This window comes from Megalopta genalis, chromosome 14 (assembly GCF_051020955.1).
Source record: "Megalopta genalis isolate 19385.01 chromosome 14, iyMegGena1_principal, whole genome shotgun sequence".
NCBI classification, from domain to species: domain Eukaryota; kingdom Metazoa; phylum Arthropoda; class Insecta; order Hymenoptera; family Halictidae; genus Megalopta; species Megalopta genalis.
Window position 1 is genome coordinate 8465648 of NC_135026.1, and position 18643 is coordinate 8484290.

Consider the following 18643-nt stretch of genomic DNA (forward strand, 5'->3'; position numbering starts at 1 on the left):
GGAACGTTCGATTCAACATTCATATGAAATAAATGATGAATGAAAAGAATTTCTTGGTTAACGTTATAGAATTCTTAGAGTCATACTGTATATTTTTGGTATTTCTGTATCCTTGTTTTTTGGTCCACGTTATAACTGCATGATGTGTTTAGGGTAATGCTGTATCTGCGTAATTCCTAGAGTCACCCTATATATTTTTGGCATTTACGGATTTTTAGTGACTGATTATTGAAAAATTATTTCGGTATCTTTATTGTTTTTTAATTAACGCTACACCTACATGCTGTTTTTTTAGGGTAATTTATATCTGCACAATTCGTGGAGTCACTCTGTATATTTTTGGAATATACAAGTTAGATGACTGATGCTGCGAAAAGCCGATGACTTTCAAATATTTCTAAAATCAATTTGTTTCTCGTTCATTTTTTAATATATTTATACAGAATTAACATTCTGACTAACCTATCCAACTCAAATTGTACTGTTAAAGTATATAAATTGTATCAAACATAGGGTATGAACGCGAACCTAAAAAGTTTTCATAAAATCGGGAAAGTATTTCGGTTCAATTAAATGAAAATTACAAGGCAACGTTGCAATCTCCTTCAACATCTTAATAGAATTAAGAAATATACAAGTAGCGTGAAAATTAATGAATAGAAATCACATTTCATATAATTCTGTCACCTACATGTGCGTGACGATATTGGAACCTAATTCGCGACACCTGCTTGCGACAAGCGTACTGATCGCGATCTTGTCATACCGCCATCTACCATAAGCATTCGAAGATTTTGCAATTGTCCTACTCCTACTCGTTAGTAGACGCGGTGGATTTTATGCACTCATGGCAAAATTGAATAGCCGAAATATAAACTTGCGAAGATTTTCAGAAGAGTTTAATATTAATTGTTGCACTATTTACAACCTATCGAAGTAATCGAAGGAAACAATTTATTTTTATGTGATGTCTGTTTTTCACAGTCGACTTGGAAAATTTTTGTTTTGCACAAAGATCCGCGATCTATTTGTTAGTCACTCTTAAAACGATCTCTGACAAAGCTGGCTAAACTCAAGATATCACTAAATTCTATCGGGTCGTTCGAAAAGTAATTTCATGTTTTTATCAACAGAGACATTAGTTGTGCTTTTAATCGGCCAACGTAATAAGAGTAATATAGTATATATTATATAATATTATATAATACTATTATATAATTAATTTCATTTCATTATATAATTAATTATTATATTATATAATATTATATAATAATGTAATATAGAGTGTCCAGAAAGGCTGTGACTAAACTTATTCCATATGTCACTAAGGTCAAATAGATGACAAAGAATTAACATAGAATTAAATAAAATTTTCTAGAAATAAGTCTGGAAATGTCGGCAGTCAAACAGTAAATGTCGACACGGTTTCGAACGAAGTTGACTGCAACTAATGCCTCTGTCGGTAAGAAAACGAGATCGCTTTCCGAACAAGCCAATACATACTTCGAGGACTCTAACCTAGCGAAGACATCGACCGCCACGTGAAATCGCCTGCAGCGGGCATCAAATTTCAAGTCGTAACTTTCGAGTAACAGCAAAATTTAAAGAAGGTACTACAGTGATTGTCTAACAGGTTAGTTCTTCTGTGATCTAAATAAATATTCGAGTCGTTTAGTTCAGTCTGAAAAAAAGTTATGCCGTTTTCCAAGTATCCTTAACCTCTTATTCTATGATATCGTGTCAGACTCGATTTGGATCATAGTCTACTAAATACGGATATGTTATTCGCATCTCATAAATCGAAACGAAATTCTAGCCTTCTGTCGTGAATATTTAAACGTCGAAATAAAGTACGGGAAACATTAAATATAAACAATCTATCTGATGCAGGAATTTATAAGCGACAAAGAAGTGTTAATCAACGTAGCTGTGAAAGAGATCATAGTGCAAGGAGTTAAATACGCCACTGTATACGGTGTAAGAGTGCAAAGGTGGAAGTTTCGCATTCGGCAAGTTGAACGAGGAAGACCGGGAGCACGCGTCTATCAATGGACAGGCCGCAAAGACAAGAAGATCGCGGCGGGATAGTGGGAGCGAGAGGGGGCATCAGACGCGAAGTAAACCGCAGGCGAAAAACGGTGACACGCGGTGATCGTAAAGCAGTATTTACTCGCTTGTTAAGTAGCAATAAATAGCGAAGAAAGAGGCCGTGATAGCTGACATCACCCACTTGCTCGAGTCATAACAATACTGTTTTTGTAGCGGCCGATTACTAGCATGGTCGCGGGCTATAACTTATTCATCCGCGGCGGAAGAGGACGGCGAGAGAGCGACCGAGAGAGAAAGAGAGAGAGAGAGGAACTCTCTGGCACACTACTACGCCATTGATAACCTCTGCGACGACGTGTGCTCGCAGAGAGCATCGAGACGCACCGTTAGGCGTTCCGATTATCGATCCACGATTCGTCAAACAAGCCGGTGTCCCGGAACCGGTTCGACCCTGAAGGACCGACTACGCTGGACGACGCACAGTGTGATATTCCGACAACCTACGATTTCATTCCGAAATTGAATATTTTTTCGAAAGTGTCCCAGTCGGCTCTAATTTCAAGGCATTATCTCGGTGAGTCGAAGTAACCTGGTTGTCCCGATTAATGATCAGCTTGCATTTCACGAATTGTTACGAATATTAGATTTACACAACAGTCGTGAAAGAAAATATGTTTAAATTATTTTAACGTTTGCTCGCGATTGTTGAACAAGCCGGGGACTAAACTGGAGACAACCTGATTTGGTACTGCGAATACGACACGGGAGGCAATGAACTAATAATAATACTTGCTCCAATAATTTAATTTATTCAAGCATTTTCAATCTTGATTTTGAATTTTGCAGAATTGTAAAATGAGGAAACGGTTATTTCGACCGCGGAAGGTTTGGTGTTAATTCTTTTATCGTGCTAGCTAACTGCAATGTTTTTGAAACAATTGTTCAGCCATTATCTAAATTAATCAAAGAATTTAAATCGCATGGTCCAATTATATTGTCCATCGTGTTTTATTCAGAATTAGTTTTACTTAGAATTCAATTAATTTCAATCAGAATTAGGTCATGCGAGAGATGCTTATGGACGAATAGTCGCAAAAGCTAGTGATCGAGGATTCGGTGGTCCTGGATTATCGAAATATCGCGCCATGCGACAGTGACCCGGCTTTAGGCGAGAAGAGGGTCACTTGTTGCTGCGTACCCGGCGTCGAAATCGCCTGGACGCGGGTCCCGTGGGTCGGGGACGGGCGAACCGACGCGACGGTTTTACGGCACTGCGTATACCGGTGCTCTGGCTGCCTACGGCTTTGCTCGCTGCCCAGACGAAACGCACTCGAGTGCGCACTGATTCGCGCACGAACACGAGGACCGCACCGTATGCACGCGAGCACGTACCCGCTCGCCAACACACGCAGCCCCTCGCACAGCGGACCACAGCTGGTGCGCGCTGGACGGACGCCGCGCCGTAGCCCTATACAGGGTGTCCCGAGTGATTAGCGCGCGAAACGTCGCGTCGCTTCGCGGGTCGCCGGAGAACGTGAGAAGCGCGGAGAATAGTCTAGCTATTGTTCGTGGAGGACCCCGACCGCCCGCACAGTAGGCCGGATCGAAGATTTTAGCGACATTTTAACAAAAAATTAATCTCGTATCGATGTCCAGTCAATCTTTATTGCTTGTTAAATATCCATGATCCTCAGAAATGAAAATGTTAATCGAATTGATCAGAGATGATTGATCAGTTGACACGAACACATCAAGTTGGAACTGATATTATATTGGTTCCATAACTGTTATTTTTCGGTTCTCAGTTTCGGTTCTGCGCGATAGACAAAAACACCCGGCATACATAAACGCGGCTTGTTAGTAATACGAAGTAGATTAGGCTAATCGACGCTCTACCGTGCTCGACACATTTTACTGCGAATTTTACTTGAAGGAGGTTGATACTTCCGAACTCTTGTGCAGAAGATGATCATTTGATCAGATATCGATCATTTGGAGGGGAGAGGGGATATAGAAACGTCCACAATTTTTAATAAAATGCGATGAGACACTGTTCAATCTTTGATCGAAAATCGTTTTGGGGTACACTAAAGCTAACCATGAGGACACGAATGTTCGGTTAACAGAACAGTTAACCTAATTGATTAATTGTAAATCACAAGTATACTCATTGTAAGTATATGACAATTTGTTTGTAAGATGAGTATACTTGTCACGATGGAGTAGCAATTTTTTGTGTAAGACAAGTACAGTAAATTCTCCCCAATTGTCTCTCATCTTGGAGACAAAAATGAATAACTGAACAACTTGGGAAGTGGAGATACGATTATTCGAACCTCGCCGATTGTCAACAACTAAAAAAACGAGTCGCAGGGATCGAATAATCATATCTCCGCTTCCCAAGTTGTCAATTTTTGGTTTGCAAGCTGTGGGACAATTGGGGAGAATTTACTGTATACTGGTCACGACAAAGAGGCAACCTTTCGTTTAACGGCAATTATACTCGTCATAATTGTCTCGTCATAAATGGCTATTATTTTATGTAAGACGAGTATACTCGTCACGAGTAAATGTTTATTTTATGTGAGACGAATATGCTCGTCACGAATAAATGTCTATTACTTTATGTAAGGCATGTATACTTGTCACGAATAAATGTCTGTCATTTTGTGTAAGACGAGTATACTCGTCACGAATAAATGTCTATTATTTTATGTAAGACGAGTATACTCGTCACGAATAAATACCTCTTATTTTATGTAAGACGAATATACTCGTCGCGAATAAATGTCTATTATTTTATGTAAGACGAGTATACTCGTCACGAATAAATACCTCTTATTTTATGTAAGACGAATATACTCGTCACGAATAAATGTCTCTTATTCTATGTAAGACGAGTATACTCGTCACGAATAAATGTCCACTATTTTATGTGAGACGAGTATACTCGTCACGAATAAATGTCCACTATTTTATGTGAGACGAGTATACTCGTCATGAAAGAACGTAACACCATGTAGCGTCACAATGTAGTCACACAGTTTTAAAAACACGCGATCACAGGTAAGTATATGTGGATTAAGCTGTGCACATGTGAAACGTGACTGGAGAATGATGTGAAAAAGTGCCTCAACTATAGTTCGCGTGAAAGTGCCTCAGAGAGTTATAGTTACCCTACGTGTGCAACAAGAAAATGTTCGTTTACGTATCTAGTGAAAGAAGTGAGAACTGTCAACGAAGAAGTGAACAAATGGATAACAAACAACCCTAAACAAAATGGAGCATTGGATGCTCGCACGAACAACCGGTACAAAGCCTCATAAATCTTAAGCGTTTCAAACTTCGTGAAAGAACGAAAGATCGCAGCGAACGCCACAATGAACGCTGTTCAGCGCCGACAGAACTGTGAAACCCATCAACGAGGCCTGTCCGCGGACACAGGAGTGAAAAATCCGTACTTGAAGTTCGTACAATGACCCCAAAACCAGTGAAGTCACGTCCCGAACGAGACCGACGACTGGCATCGGTGCAGTCACGCATATGTGACAGCAGCCACCTAAATACGTCAGGACCTCGCTTATGCAAACACGTCGGGGGGACAAAGCAGTCCAAATAATCTACGATCTGCGACAATGAAGCCAGTATTAACCTAGTATTTTGACTAGGTTCCCCGGCTAGTTTCGATAGCGGGAGCCGACCGTACCGAAAGAAGATCGAACAGTTTTGAGTGAACCGTTCGGCTACCTACGGAAAGTCCATCAGTAGAGAGCTATGAGTTTCACTGTTAACACTACACCCACAGAGATCTGAAAGCGACCAACAAGTGTCACCTTATAGGGATTACAAGGTGGAATTTATTTAAACTGTTTAGAAGTTTTTTAATAGTGTGTGCATGAGTGTACAAATACTCGATTCTTATTGGTCACTGTTTTTCGTTAATAACTCGTTAACGGTGCCTCGGAGAACGTTTTTGTAAAGACAAAAGTTGCTTCAAATGACCCGTGGAACCCGCCACTTTCGGATTGCGAGACATTTTTGGGACACCCTGTATATTCGACAATTTCTAATGGAAGCAGCCCTACGACTTCAATAATTATGAAATAAAAAATGTGAAACCGGTCATTTCACCGACGGTGGTAGCTGTAGTGTTAATCACTGGATCTTTGTGCAAAAGGAAAATGATTCTCGACCATTGCAACAGGAAAGAGACGAATAGAAATTTCATTCTCCACCAAAAAATTTGGTCATCGCTTGAAGGTGAATATCTTCATCGTTTTGATTTATAATTATCAATTTCTGTCGTAAATACATAAAAGTCGCTCTGAACCCTTTCGCGAGTACGGCCGAAGATGACCTGTCAAAACGTGTTGGCCCAAAGAGAGCGTGGACCTGTGCATGCGGCTACTTAACCCAGACCTAGTTAGTTAATTAGTTATTTTCTTAAATTCACCCCAAGTGGCCAGACGGTTCTGACATACAAGAGGGACCAAATGGTCCCTTCTCTACCTTGTTTAACACTAGATTTACGGAGCACAAAAAAAAACAGCTGTTTTATATCAGTTTATAAAACCAATAATAAGACATTTATTCTGATTTTGAACACAAGTGTTACTGTAACATTTGCCGTTAAGTAACACATAAATTGAATAAATGACTCATAAACGTATCTTTACGATATGAATAATCGTAAATTAAAAAAATTAGTGACCAGTCATTTCGACACAAATCTAGTGTTAAGGGTTAACCCAGACCTAACCCAAAGCTTTTCATTGCTGCGAAACAGCAATGCCTCCTCGTCAGCCACGCGCACTTTCGAAAATTCCTTACTCGCGAAAGGGTTGATCGCAAACGAGGACAACGCGAGGAGGCCCGTCTCGTGTCCGTGAATCGTTTGAAATTTGGAAAGCGAAGCGGGAAGAGGCTCACCCCCGAGACCGGCGACTATTGTCCCACCCAATACACGCGGCGCGCCGTATATGCACACGCACGCACGTGCGCGGCCACGAAGGCGCGCGGCGCGGCGCATGCGCCGCTGCAGCTCCACGGGATATACCGCAAGTACGTCGTGACGACGTTACGCGTACCGGCCGATCACACGCGATCCCAACGAGAGAAGGAGAGAGAGAGAGAGAGAGAGAGAGAGGGGGAGACCGCGTCGACGGCCACGAGGGACGGAACAGACGGAGAGAGACCGCGTCGACTGCCACGAGGGACGGAGAGACGGAGAACGCCGTCGTCGCCGCCGTGGTTTGACGTCCAGCGACGAAGAAACGACGTCGCGTCGAAAATCGACGCCGCCCACGGTGGTACGGAGGCCCGAAATCGCGGTCAAAACCCTAAAAATCAAAGCTGTCGGCGGAGAGGTTTTAACTCGTGGATTCGGCTACTTCAATGATGACTTTATTCCTGAGTGGCAATTTCAATTCAAACTTCGAGCTTGTCGGGCGATCATTTCTCGCGAGCATGACCGACAGTGCCAAGCGCAAAGGGCAAAGCTCGTATCTGTTTATTTTCATTATTTTCAATTCTGTAAAATGGGTATTGTTCTTGATAATAAATATAATATTTTACAACGCTAACGTATCAAGAATTGTACATTGTGAACGTCAAATACTTGGACAGGAAGGACGCATCGTCGACGTGAACGATAATGCGATGAAAGCGACGAAGAAATTATTCTCCGCCCCGAGGATGAAACGGAGACAAATACGTGGAATTGAATCCAGATTTTTGTCGAAATTTGATTCGTAATCGAAACACCGGAAAACACTCGGACACCAAACTTAGTGAAAATCAAGTCGTCAACTACCCGTCCGCTATCTTGCTTCCGCCATTTTGTTTTACGAAATTTGAAATTCAGATTCGTGATCAGCGACGATGAGACTCTTAGCATACAAATTTTAAATTAAATACGTCAATATCTTACTGATCTGATCATAATTTCACACGTACTGAAGGCACTCACACGAACGAAATCGGTCAAGTAGATGTTGAGATATCGTGACAACAAATTCAAAAAGCATAGTTTCGAGGAAAACGCGTTTGAAGGTTTTTCGTACGACCTGGATTATGCTTCCAGCTCATCTGCTAGGGCCATAAAGGGGGCCTTCCCCTTGTTCGAAAAAGGGGCCCTGAACTTTCCACGCACTACGGTAAATTCTCCCTTCAGATTGTGCACAAAAGTGGACAGTTAGGGAAGAGGAGGCACGATTAATCGGGCCTTGCGGCTCGTTTTTATAGTCGTTGGTAATCTGTAACTATAGCAAGGCCCGAATGATCGTGCATCTTTTTCCTAAATTGTCCACTTTTGTGTGCAATATGAGCGTCAATTATAGAGAATTTACCGTATGTCGTATTCTATTGCTAACGTCTATCGTCTCACATTTCGACCATGATTTCGGGCTTCTGTACCAGTGCGCGGCTCGTTGCGCGACGGCCCGTAGTGGTCGTTGTAGTATCCTCGTGTCGAGGTGCGTAACGGTCCGCGGCGAGGTGGACGCCGCGCCGCGCCGCGCGGCGGCGGTGGGGGTACGGGGGGCGGGCGCACTGCTAAACCCACCCACACAAGCACATGATATCGGAAATGATATAAAATTGCGTCGAGCGCGCCGCTGATATTTAAATTGGTTCGCTAAACCACGGATTAATGCGCGCAACGACGTCCGACAGCCCACGCAGCGGGCTTCGAAAAAGGGCGCAACAGAATGTGCACGGCGGACGGCAGGAAAAAAAAAAGAAGAAGAGCAGACCGAAGAAAAATAACCGCGCGCACTCTTGTCGGCCCTGATCGTCGGAAACATTCGCGTCGATACCTGTTCCACGCGTTGGACAGGTGTTCCCGGTCGGCCTGCCACGGGCACCGTGTAGTCGGTTTCTTTATCGGCCACGCTCGAAAAACCCCGCGCAACTGTCTCGCTCGCGGTGCCATTTTTCTCGGGCCACTGTTTACGGCTGGCGCCGAGCACCGTGGTCTAGTTTAAATCGTCCGCTTTTCAACCATCGGACGGCGGAACTCGGGTCCACCGAGACCCAAAGTTTAAATATTATTATTCGGTCACTTAGTTCACGATAATTAATTGAAATTTCCGCACGTTTCATTAAGATCTATAAACAAAATCGATGCATCTAGAAAGAGTACCTAACTCTCCAACAGCGGAGCTCGGGTCCATCGAGACCCAGTTCATATAAATACTGTTATTTGTCCACTTATTTCACAACAATTAATTAAAATTCTTGCACGTTTCATTAAGATCCATTAAAAAAGAGTCAACGCATCTAGAAGGAGTACCTAACCATCGAACGGCAGAGCTCGGGTCCACCGAGACCCAAAGTTTAAATACTGATATTTGGCCACTTAGTTCACGATAATTAATTAAAATTTTTATACGTTTCATTCAGATCCATGAAAAAAGAATCAACGCATCTAGAAGAAATACCTAACCATCGAACAGCGGAGCTCGGGTCTTTCGAGACCCAGATCGTATAAATATTGTTATTTAGCCACTTAGTTTAAGACAATTAGTTTAAATTTTCACATGTTTCATTAAGATCCGTGAAAAAATAGTCGACGCATCTACAAGAAGTACCTAACCCTCGAACGGCGGAGCTGGGGTCCATCGAGACCCAGTTCGTATAAATATTGTTATTTGGCCACTTAGTTCAAGACAATTAATTGAAATTTCCGCACGTTTCATTAAGTTCTATAAAAAAGTCGACGCATCCAGGAGCACCGAAACATGTCGAAAAAATTGGTAAATAGAGTGATAAATAATCTTAAGTTTAATCGGTCATATTTTTGTCGAAAAATATCGCCGTTCGAGTGTTAATATCCTCCGTGGATCAATGTAACTTTGCAGTTGCGTACGGGCTTGTCAGGTTCTCTGACTTATTTAACAGTCGAACTTCGTTTATCGAGTCATTTTAACGAAGTGTGTTTAAATGGTCACCTAATTAGTCAATTCTCGACAATTCAATTAAATAAATGGCTGTTACCGTAGGAACAGGACTAGCAACAGATTGCAACAGACTAATCTACATGCAACATACTAACAAGTTTACGTGAAGTAAACTTCAAAAATACGTTAGGAAAAAATGACGAATGAAGGTAAAAGATCATCATAAAAACATCGTCGGTTATTTATAGTTGTGAAAATCATCCATTGTAATCAAGAATAAATGAAGTGATGAATTTTTTAAAAAATTCACCTTACACCGATATTGTGTCACGTGAAAGACGAAAATCGATGAATTATATAATTCTGAAATACGCATATAAAAAGTTTGGATCACAGACGATTAAAACGGGGAACTTCGTTGAATTGCAGTGTCTGGACCAACCGGGATCCGAAGTAACAAACGCAACGACTTCGGTGCGAGTGAATTCAGTGATCTCGGTGAAAATTGATGTGAAACGTGTTCCTAAATTGCACAAAGTTTCGAACGCTTATAGAAGAACTTCGTGAGAAAAACTGCACGCGAGGAAGTCCGCTTAAAAACTTGTCGACACGGCTGAGGTTAAGTACCCCAGTTGCGGCGGGAAATTTGAATTGCACGCTCCATTTGGAGTGCGCGACACTACAGAGATACTGGAAGAAGTTTGACAATTGATCACTAAATTGAATCATTGGTAATTCAATTGAATTAATAAATAAAACTGCAGATTGTTGAACTGTCTCTGTAGCAGCGGGCAGTTTTCCGAGTCTGAGTGAAAACTAATAAAAGATTACTCCAATTATGTTGACGTATCGATATAGAAGGAGTTCGTCTATCGCCGGACGGTGCCTAATACTGGACAGCAGTTGTATTCACGAAATTGTAAACCGTTACAGAGTAGATCGAGCGGGGATGAAACATGCAGGTACTGTCACGTGCCGGTCGCGTATTACGCAACGAAACAAGCGAATTTGTTGTTAGATTCGACGGTGGAAATGAGTGCTACACCAATAAACTTTCGAAGTGCTATATCTGTCACAGTTTTGTGACGAAAAATACACAAAAGTTGTTATCGCGAAATACGGTAAGTACCATTTTAATTGCGTTAGAATTTGCTGCGTTCGGTGGATCCATTCCCACAAACGGGGACTTTTTGTTAGATCAACTGTCCCCTAATTTTGGCCAGCACAATTTCCCCTATTCCCGGACATCTTAACCCTTTGCACTCGGAGACATTTTAACCATAAATCCGGAACAGTTTCTCTGAACTATTTGCATTCTCTGCGATTTATAATTGGTGCGTTTTACGAGTGCAATCGAGTCGCGTGACACGTACAACACTTTCAACAGCTTTTCAAATGTAAACAATTGTCAGCAGGTGGCTCAAAATCGCCCTTCGAGTGCGAAGGGTCGATGGACGATGGGACAATGTTCCTTGTAAGAAATGGTTCGAAGGAAATAAAGAGTGCACGGGGGAATGTGCGAAAAATTTGCGAAAGGCGATCGGGGTGGGGAGCCGACTAAAAATACGAAGAAAGTTAGAACATTGGGTCCTCGAAGCACAGCAGTTTTTCGACTGGATCCAGTGTCCAGATCGTAAGAAATTGGCTGGCGAAACCAGCGGCGACGTGTCGGGTGCTCCTAGGCCCGATATCCGGATCCCCTATCACCGAAGCACATTTCACATCTAAACAGCCGGATCCGAGATAATCCACATGCAACACCGTAGCCGATAAAATCTCCCACTGCAAACGTAACAACTGTTCCATTATCCGGGCACTGGCGTCTTTTACGACGCGTTCCTGCCAAATCCGGGATAATCGAGGACCTAGCCGGGTACCCGCGGCCGTCGAGTGATCGAAAGAATCCGTCGCCGTCCGGCGAGCGAGCCGACGACGTGTTTCTCGAACGTTCCGCGTCGCGATCGGCGCACGCGTTTCACGAGGACCGTTGCCGTTCGTTGGAAACGGCTCGCGGCCAACTTCGCCGGCAACCCTTTCGAGCGTGGCCGCGCGCAGAATTCCGACAGCTATGACCGAGAGCTCCCAAAGAAAGAGACGGCGAACCGGGGAGAAGCGAAACGAAAAGAGAAAAAAGCCGATCGAGCTAGAGCGAGCGAGCGAGCGAGAGAGACGATGGAGCGGGGGGTGGAGAGGCGAGCCGAGAGTAGAGACGAAGGAGAGAAAAAGAAACGAATCCGAGGAACGGGTAAAAGGGATACTGTGCGTGCCCGTAAATCTCTTGGCGCCCGTTGTTCTCGCGGTCCACGACGTTGGTTCCTTGTCCGTTCCGATCCGTTCCGCCGTTCCGTGGGCCGAAATTTGCCCCCCTCCCCGTCGGCCCGCGGCGCGGCGCGGCTCCGGCCGGCACAAAAAAGGAGGGAACACCCACAGGAAAGGGAACCGGCGGAAAAAAAGGAACGAGACAGGAATAGAGCCCGAAAGAGAAAGGGCAATTGATCGCGTCCGCGAAACGGGAGGCCCCTGGACGAGTTCGAACGTTAGCCCGGGCCCGCGACGTTCGTCCGCTCCCAACCCGCGGCCCGTGTTCGCGCGATTTCCGCGTTATCGCGGGAAAACGCGGCCGGTCCCGTAACCCGGAATATCGATCTCTCTCTTTCTCTCTCTCGGGGACGGGTCGGGGACCGACCGGCCGATCGCCGCGGTGTGCCGGTCGGCTAAGTGCCGCCCCTTAACGATCCCCGAACTCTCGATCGCGTGCGAACGCGCCGATTATTATCGCGTAAACTGCAAATTGCACGTTATTACCCGGTCGGCGTTTCTCCCTTTTTTTGTGGCCGGCACACAGGGCCCCGGCCCTGTGTACACGCCGAAATCGCTCGTGCCTTTTATTCCTCTACAAGGCGCGCACTGCCCGGGCCACACGATATCCCACTTCCGATACCACGATGCTCTCTCTTTCCCTCGCCCGCTCTCTCTTTCTCTCTCTCGGGGCCCCAAACTCCTCGGAAAACCGTCGAAATTTCGGCGAAGCGTGCCGCACACCACGCGCGCCGATCGACGCACAACAAACCGCGGGGTACACACTGCGAACAAACGCGACGGCGAGGGGGTCTCTCGGTGAACCGGCGAAGAAAATCTCGCGGCAACTGAGGGGTGACTTCTCCGCTTTTTTCTCTCCTTTTTTTTAACGGAGCACTGGCGCAACGGCTCTCGAACTGTACAGCATCGACGAACGGCCACGGTCCGCAGTCGATAATGGTGTTTACCAAAGCGTCGTTTGTTCTGCCCGGCTCAGGCTAGGTTGGGTTCCGCCGCGCGGGGGGCGGGGGGAGGGGGACGAAGGGCGAAAAACCTTCGGGGAAAACTCGAAGAAACAAACAAACAAACAAACAACACGCCGATCGCGGGAACGAGTCTGTTGTTCCGGCGCGTCGCGACACGCGTGTAGCCGCTTGTGTTGTCTCTTTTTCTCGTGTAGGCGCGCGAGGACAGTCGTGAAGAAAACGTTAGTAGAGTAAGAAAAAAAAGAAAAGAAGAAGAAAGAAAGATGAAACGTTAAGAACCTGTTTCCCATACACTACGCGTGGCATCGACGAGGCGTCTGAGCCGAGTCTCGATAACACCGGTAGAATTCTCGAAGGGATGCACACTTTGGCCCGTCACTCGTCTCTCACGACGACACAACGCGTTTTTGTCTGACGCACCGCGCGAGACTCGTGAAACATTCGCAGCACGATGCGTGCACGCCGTGCTCGAGGACACTACCGTGCATCGCCGCCGGCTAGCAGGAGGCGTTGACGGCAATGGTAGTGGTGGCAGCGGTGGTAGTGGTGCCGCTGGGTGGTGGTGGTGGTGGCGGTTGCGACGGTGGTGGTGGTGGCGGTGGTGGTGGTTGGTGGTGGTGGTGGTGGTGGTGGTATGGTGGTGGTAGTAGAGGCGGCGGTGGTGGTGGTGGTGGTGGTGGTGGTGAGATTGTGGTAGAGGTGGTGCCGATGGTGATGGCGGTGGTGGTGATCATCGACGGACGCAGCAAGGAGGCCAGGACGACGGAAACGTGACGACTTCCGCATTTTTATTCCGCAGGACCATTCTACTTGCGGCGGAGGCCTCCATTTTCTCGGTCCCGGCCAGCAGACACCGTGCCACACGATCAACAACGACGACGACGACGACGACGACGACGGCGACGACCGGTGATCCGATTGGCATAATTGGGACGCGTTTTACCAACGGGCACTCATTTCCACGGAAACTACAGGCTCGCGCACTTACCCTTCTCTTTCCCGGCTCCTTCGGTTGGACGAGCTCTCTATCTCTCCTTCTCTCCCTCCCTCTATCTCTTTCTTTCTCCAGCTCCGTCTCGTGAACGCTCCTCTCCTCCCCCCCCGGCGCTCTCTCTTTCCCACCGTCCCTTGCTCTCACTCTCTCTCTTTCTCGCTCCCTCTTCGTGGCAACCGGCGAGCAAGGGAGAAAGGAAAGACGCAGAAAGAGAGGGACAGAGGGACAGAGAGAGAACGGGAGACGGAGAGGCCCGAACGAAAGCGAGAGTGATCCTCGGCGCGCTCGCTCCCTCCTGCTGTACACTCCACCCGTCCGGTCGGCCTGTCGCCGTCGTTGCCGTTGCCGCGCTGCCACTACCGTTCCACAGCCCCGCCAGCGACGTTACCAAATTTCTCGGGGCCACGGAGGCTGCGAACGTTCGATCACGATCACCGGCACCAGATCGGCGAGCTATCGCCGCGAGAACCGTCCGACACTGACCCCCCGATAGGGCTCGCCGGGTCCCCTATCCTGGCCCTCGGATTCACCACGAACTGCTCCGTTTCCCCACTGTTCCTCCGTTCGGTATCACCGTGCGTATACATGCAGGGCCCCCGACTGTGCAATCGACCCAAGAACGAGACCAGAATCAAGATCCTCTGCGCTCACTTCGTTCCAAAAAAAAAACAAAATCGGAGAAAACAAATTGATTTTGAACTCGAAACAACGATCAGAGTCTCTTGACTCTCGTCTTATTTTCATCCCCGACACTTGTGCTCCGAAAACGCGGCGGTCAGTCGCCGGACGCACCAGGACGTGTCACGTGTGTGCAGGTAACCAGCAACGGCCGAATAATTCCACCAGGATTCACGTTTCTCTGCCCCTCCCCCTCCGCCGTCCTCCGACAGAACTCGCGTACCGAAACGCCACACGCACACGTACGACGAACGGTTTTGTTTCCTTTCTTTTCACGCTCTCTATGTATATATATATCTTTCTATCTCTCGCTCAATCTCTCTCTCTCTCGCTCTCACCCGTTATTCCCACTCTGTAACTCCGTTTGCTTTGCTACCCTCTCGGCCTCCTCTCGGTCGGTTACGCAGAGGCTAGTATCACTCCGGCGGGCCCGTGTAGCCGCGATGCACCGAGGACGATACGTGTTCACGGCCGGACACCGTCGGGCCGGCCTCACGAGCACGCATCAAAACACTGTACCTTTGGTTCGGCGGACTGCCCCGTGGTGAGTGTGCTCGCCGCGCGGTGACTGTATGCTCCAAGAGTATTCTTTGTCCGTGCGGAGTCGCAGCTGCCCGCGTTTCGGCGGTCGGTCGCGATTCGGCGGCGCTCGGCACCGCTCGGGTGTCATCCCGTTCGTCATGGCGGGAACCCAGGATACGGCCAGGACCATCGTCGGCCCAAGGGAAAGGGAGAGGGAACTCGAGCGTACGCTCGTGCACGCCGCCTCTCTCTCCCTTTCCCTCGGTCTCGCTCTCGCGTGCGCGTCGGGCGACTCCGGCTCGCGCGCGCGCTCTCTCTTTCTCTCTCTCTCGCTCGCTCACGCCGCGTGACAATCAACGGCGAGAGCGAGAGGAGGGACGCCAGAGTAGGACGGACGGCACCAGGAGCGAGAGAGAGGGGCCGAGCCGAGTTAGTTGACCGAACACAAGACGGAGTACGAAAGATTTCGATGCGTTCCGCCGAGGGAGGGGACACGCGGCGGGGCGTGGAGGAGGGCAGGGAAAAGGAGGACGCAGGCGCAGTGCCGTCGGCTACCAACCCCTCGCTTGATGCCTAAGCAACAAGGGGATGCTGCGAACCTGCTTCGACCGAACGCAAAAGCTTTTCGCCTTCTTCTTCTGATTCCTCTTTTTCCCGATCACGCTTTCTCTCGTTACGTGCCCCGGCTTCTCTCTTCGATTGCTCCTCGTTGCGCAATCGTTTCGCCCGGGAAAAATCTACCGGAAAATGTGTCAGCTTCGGGGAATTTAGTTTGCCGAGTGTATTCCTCTTTGCCGCTGCGAGGGCTCCCGCTTGTTCAGCTCCTTTGCCTTTTCACGATTTTTAGAAATCGCGGGGATTTCAGCGAATGCCGACTCCGCTGCGGGGCTTGAAATGCTTATGCGCTTTCAGTGCTCCACTTCGCCGAGGGCTGTTCAGGATACCTCCGGCAACTCGTTCAGCTTTTTAGCCGAACGTTTCTTTTATTAGAGACGCCCGGTCACCGTCAATGAACTTATAGAGGCCGTGTCTTTCTATTTATTTTTAGATTTCGGGGATTCGACGACACTTGCCCGCCTTGTTCGACATCTTCGCGATTATGGAACGATGATAATGTCTTCGTTCCGCGTTTCGAGTTCGCTGATTTTAACAACAGTGGACCTTTTTTTATCGAAGTCATAGACGAAAAACGGTGCAGTAAATTCTCCCTAATTGTCCCTCGGCTTGGGTACAAAAGTGGGCAACTTTGGGAAGAGGAGATGCGATTATTCGATCGTTTGTTTTTATAGTTGCCGGTTATCGACAACTATTCTTTCTTATTTCGTTACCTGAAAGTATATTTCTATCAAAGAATATTGTAAAATATTTGTTCCAGAGAAATTCATGAAGTTGTCGACACATAATTGAAACATTTCTTTTTAATCCGAGAAATTGCAATTTTTTTCCAAAATAATTTTCGACATTGTCCAATAAAGTGGTCTTCGTGAAACAATTGAATTAATTTGGCAGGATTTTTAAAAAGTTATTCCGTTTTAAATACTTCCGTGAGCCCGTATGCCATAAGTTGTCTCATCAAAAATGACTATAATGGATAAAAGTGTAGGTCGATACAGCAATTTTTTAACTACAGAAAGATGAAGGTATAAACTAAATAAGTTTGAAGGCAGGACCGCGTAGGACGCAAAAGTTATGTCCATGAATTTACAGTAAATACATTTCATTCGCCCTCACGATTACAAAATTAATTTATGTAAAAATAGATATACAGGGTGTCTCTCAAACAAGAAGACTTCGAAAATTCTATTGCAAGTAATTTCCTAAGTTTAATCGCTTTCCCACAGTCAGTTGTAACTTTTTCTATAATAATCATAAAATTAATTCGGTAAATATATACAGGGTGTGTCACCTAGAAAAGCTTCCCCTCAAAATTCTTAGTCGAAAATTACTTTCCAACTGAAATGATTGAAACCTGATATGATAACCTGAAATGATTTCTCAATTTTATCTATAACAACTATTAAATTAATTTATATTAATGGGGTGTCTTGTAAACAAAAAATCTTTGAAAACTCAATTGCAAATAATCTTCTAAGCTTAATCGCTTTTTCACAAACGATTGTAACTTTTTTGAATTATAATCATAAAATTAATTCGATAAATACAGATATACAGGGTGTGTCACCTAGAAAAGCATCGGCTCAAAATTCTTAGTCGAAAATTACTTCCTGTCTTGTATTATTCTCCCTGAATTGATTTTTCAACTTTATCTATAACGACAAAATTAATTTATATAAAAATAGATATGCAGGGTGTACCATAAACAAGAAATCTCTGAAAATTCCATTGTAAGTAATTTCCTAAGTTTAATCGCTTTTTCACAAACGATTGTAACCTTTTTCAGTAATAATCATAAAATTAATTCGATAATTACAGATATACAGGGTGTGTCACCTAGAAAAGCATCCACTTAAAATTCTTAATCAAAAATAACTTTCCAACTTGTATCATTCTCCCTCGATTGATTCCACAACCTTACCTATAACTACTACAAAATTAATTTATGTAAAAATAGATATACAGGGTGTCTCCTAACAAAGAAATCATTGAAAATTCCACTGCACTCTGCACTTGTCGCTGTCGATTGCCCGACAAACTCGAAGTTCGAAGTGCAATTGCCACTCGGGAATGAAAGTATGTGTTCTCTCGCGTTTTCCACCCCATAGAGGCATCGTTAAAGTGGCCAAATCCAGGAGTAGAAACCTCCCCATCGGCAGGTTCGATTTTCATGATTTTGACCATGACATCGGGCCTCTGTGGCACCGTGCGACGGCCGAAGTTCCCGAGCCGGCATCCGGTGAACCGTTCAGCCAGCCGTTGACCCAAGGAAGGACGTCGTCCGATTCCGTTGACCAGAAACGCGCCGCGATTCTTAACGCTCGAGCGGGCACCGGCGTGCGAAAGGGTTAATCAGGTTCAGTAACCCAAATTTCAGAATGAACGCCCATCGACAAAGGCGGCAGAAAGGACACCGTTCCGCCGCGTGTCAACCGGGTCGCTTCTCCGCCGTCCTCGATCCCAGCGTAACGGTCAAGGGGCGGGTGGTGGCGTTGGCGGCGGCGGTGGTGGTGGAAGGGTTGTTGCCTGCGGGCCAACGAAAAGCGCGTTGATATCGAATCCGAAGAGGCTCGTCGAAATAAATCGTTAGCGACTACGTGGTG

General features: G+C 46.1%; 1 protein-coding gene and 1 long non-coding RNA gene across 6 annotated transcripts in view; one reads left to right on the forward strand and one right to left on the reverse strand.

Annotated features, from left to right (window-relative positions):
- Tet (tet methylcytosine dioxygenase-like) overlaps positions 1-15505 on the reverse strand; it is a 247985-nt gene extending 232480 nt beyond the window's left edge. The window contains exon 1 of one of the 5 annotated variants that reach the window (XM_076526256.1): positions 15423-15505. The gene's annotated coding sequence lies outside the window, so the exon portion shown is untranslated. Of the gene's footprint in view, positions 1-13510; positions 13764-14219; positions 14314-15241; positions 15398-15422 lie in introns of those variants that run through there. The other 4 variants (XM_076526254.1, XM_076526257.1, XM_076526255.1 and 1 more) reach the window with 4 other exon arrangements.
- On the forward strand, positions 1446-6755 carry LOC117225821 (uncharacterized). The gene is made up of 2 exons (XR_004491624.2): positions 1446-1633; positions 1891-6755. It is a non-coding gene; the product is annotated as an uncharacterized LOC117225821 (long non-coding RNA).
- Positions 15506-18643: the final 3138 nt, after the last annotated feature.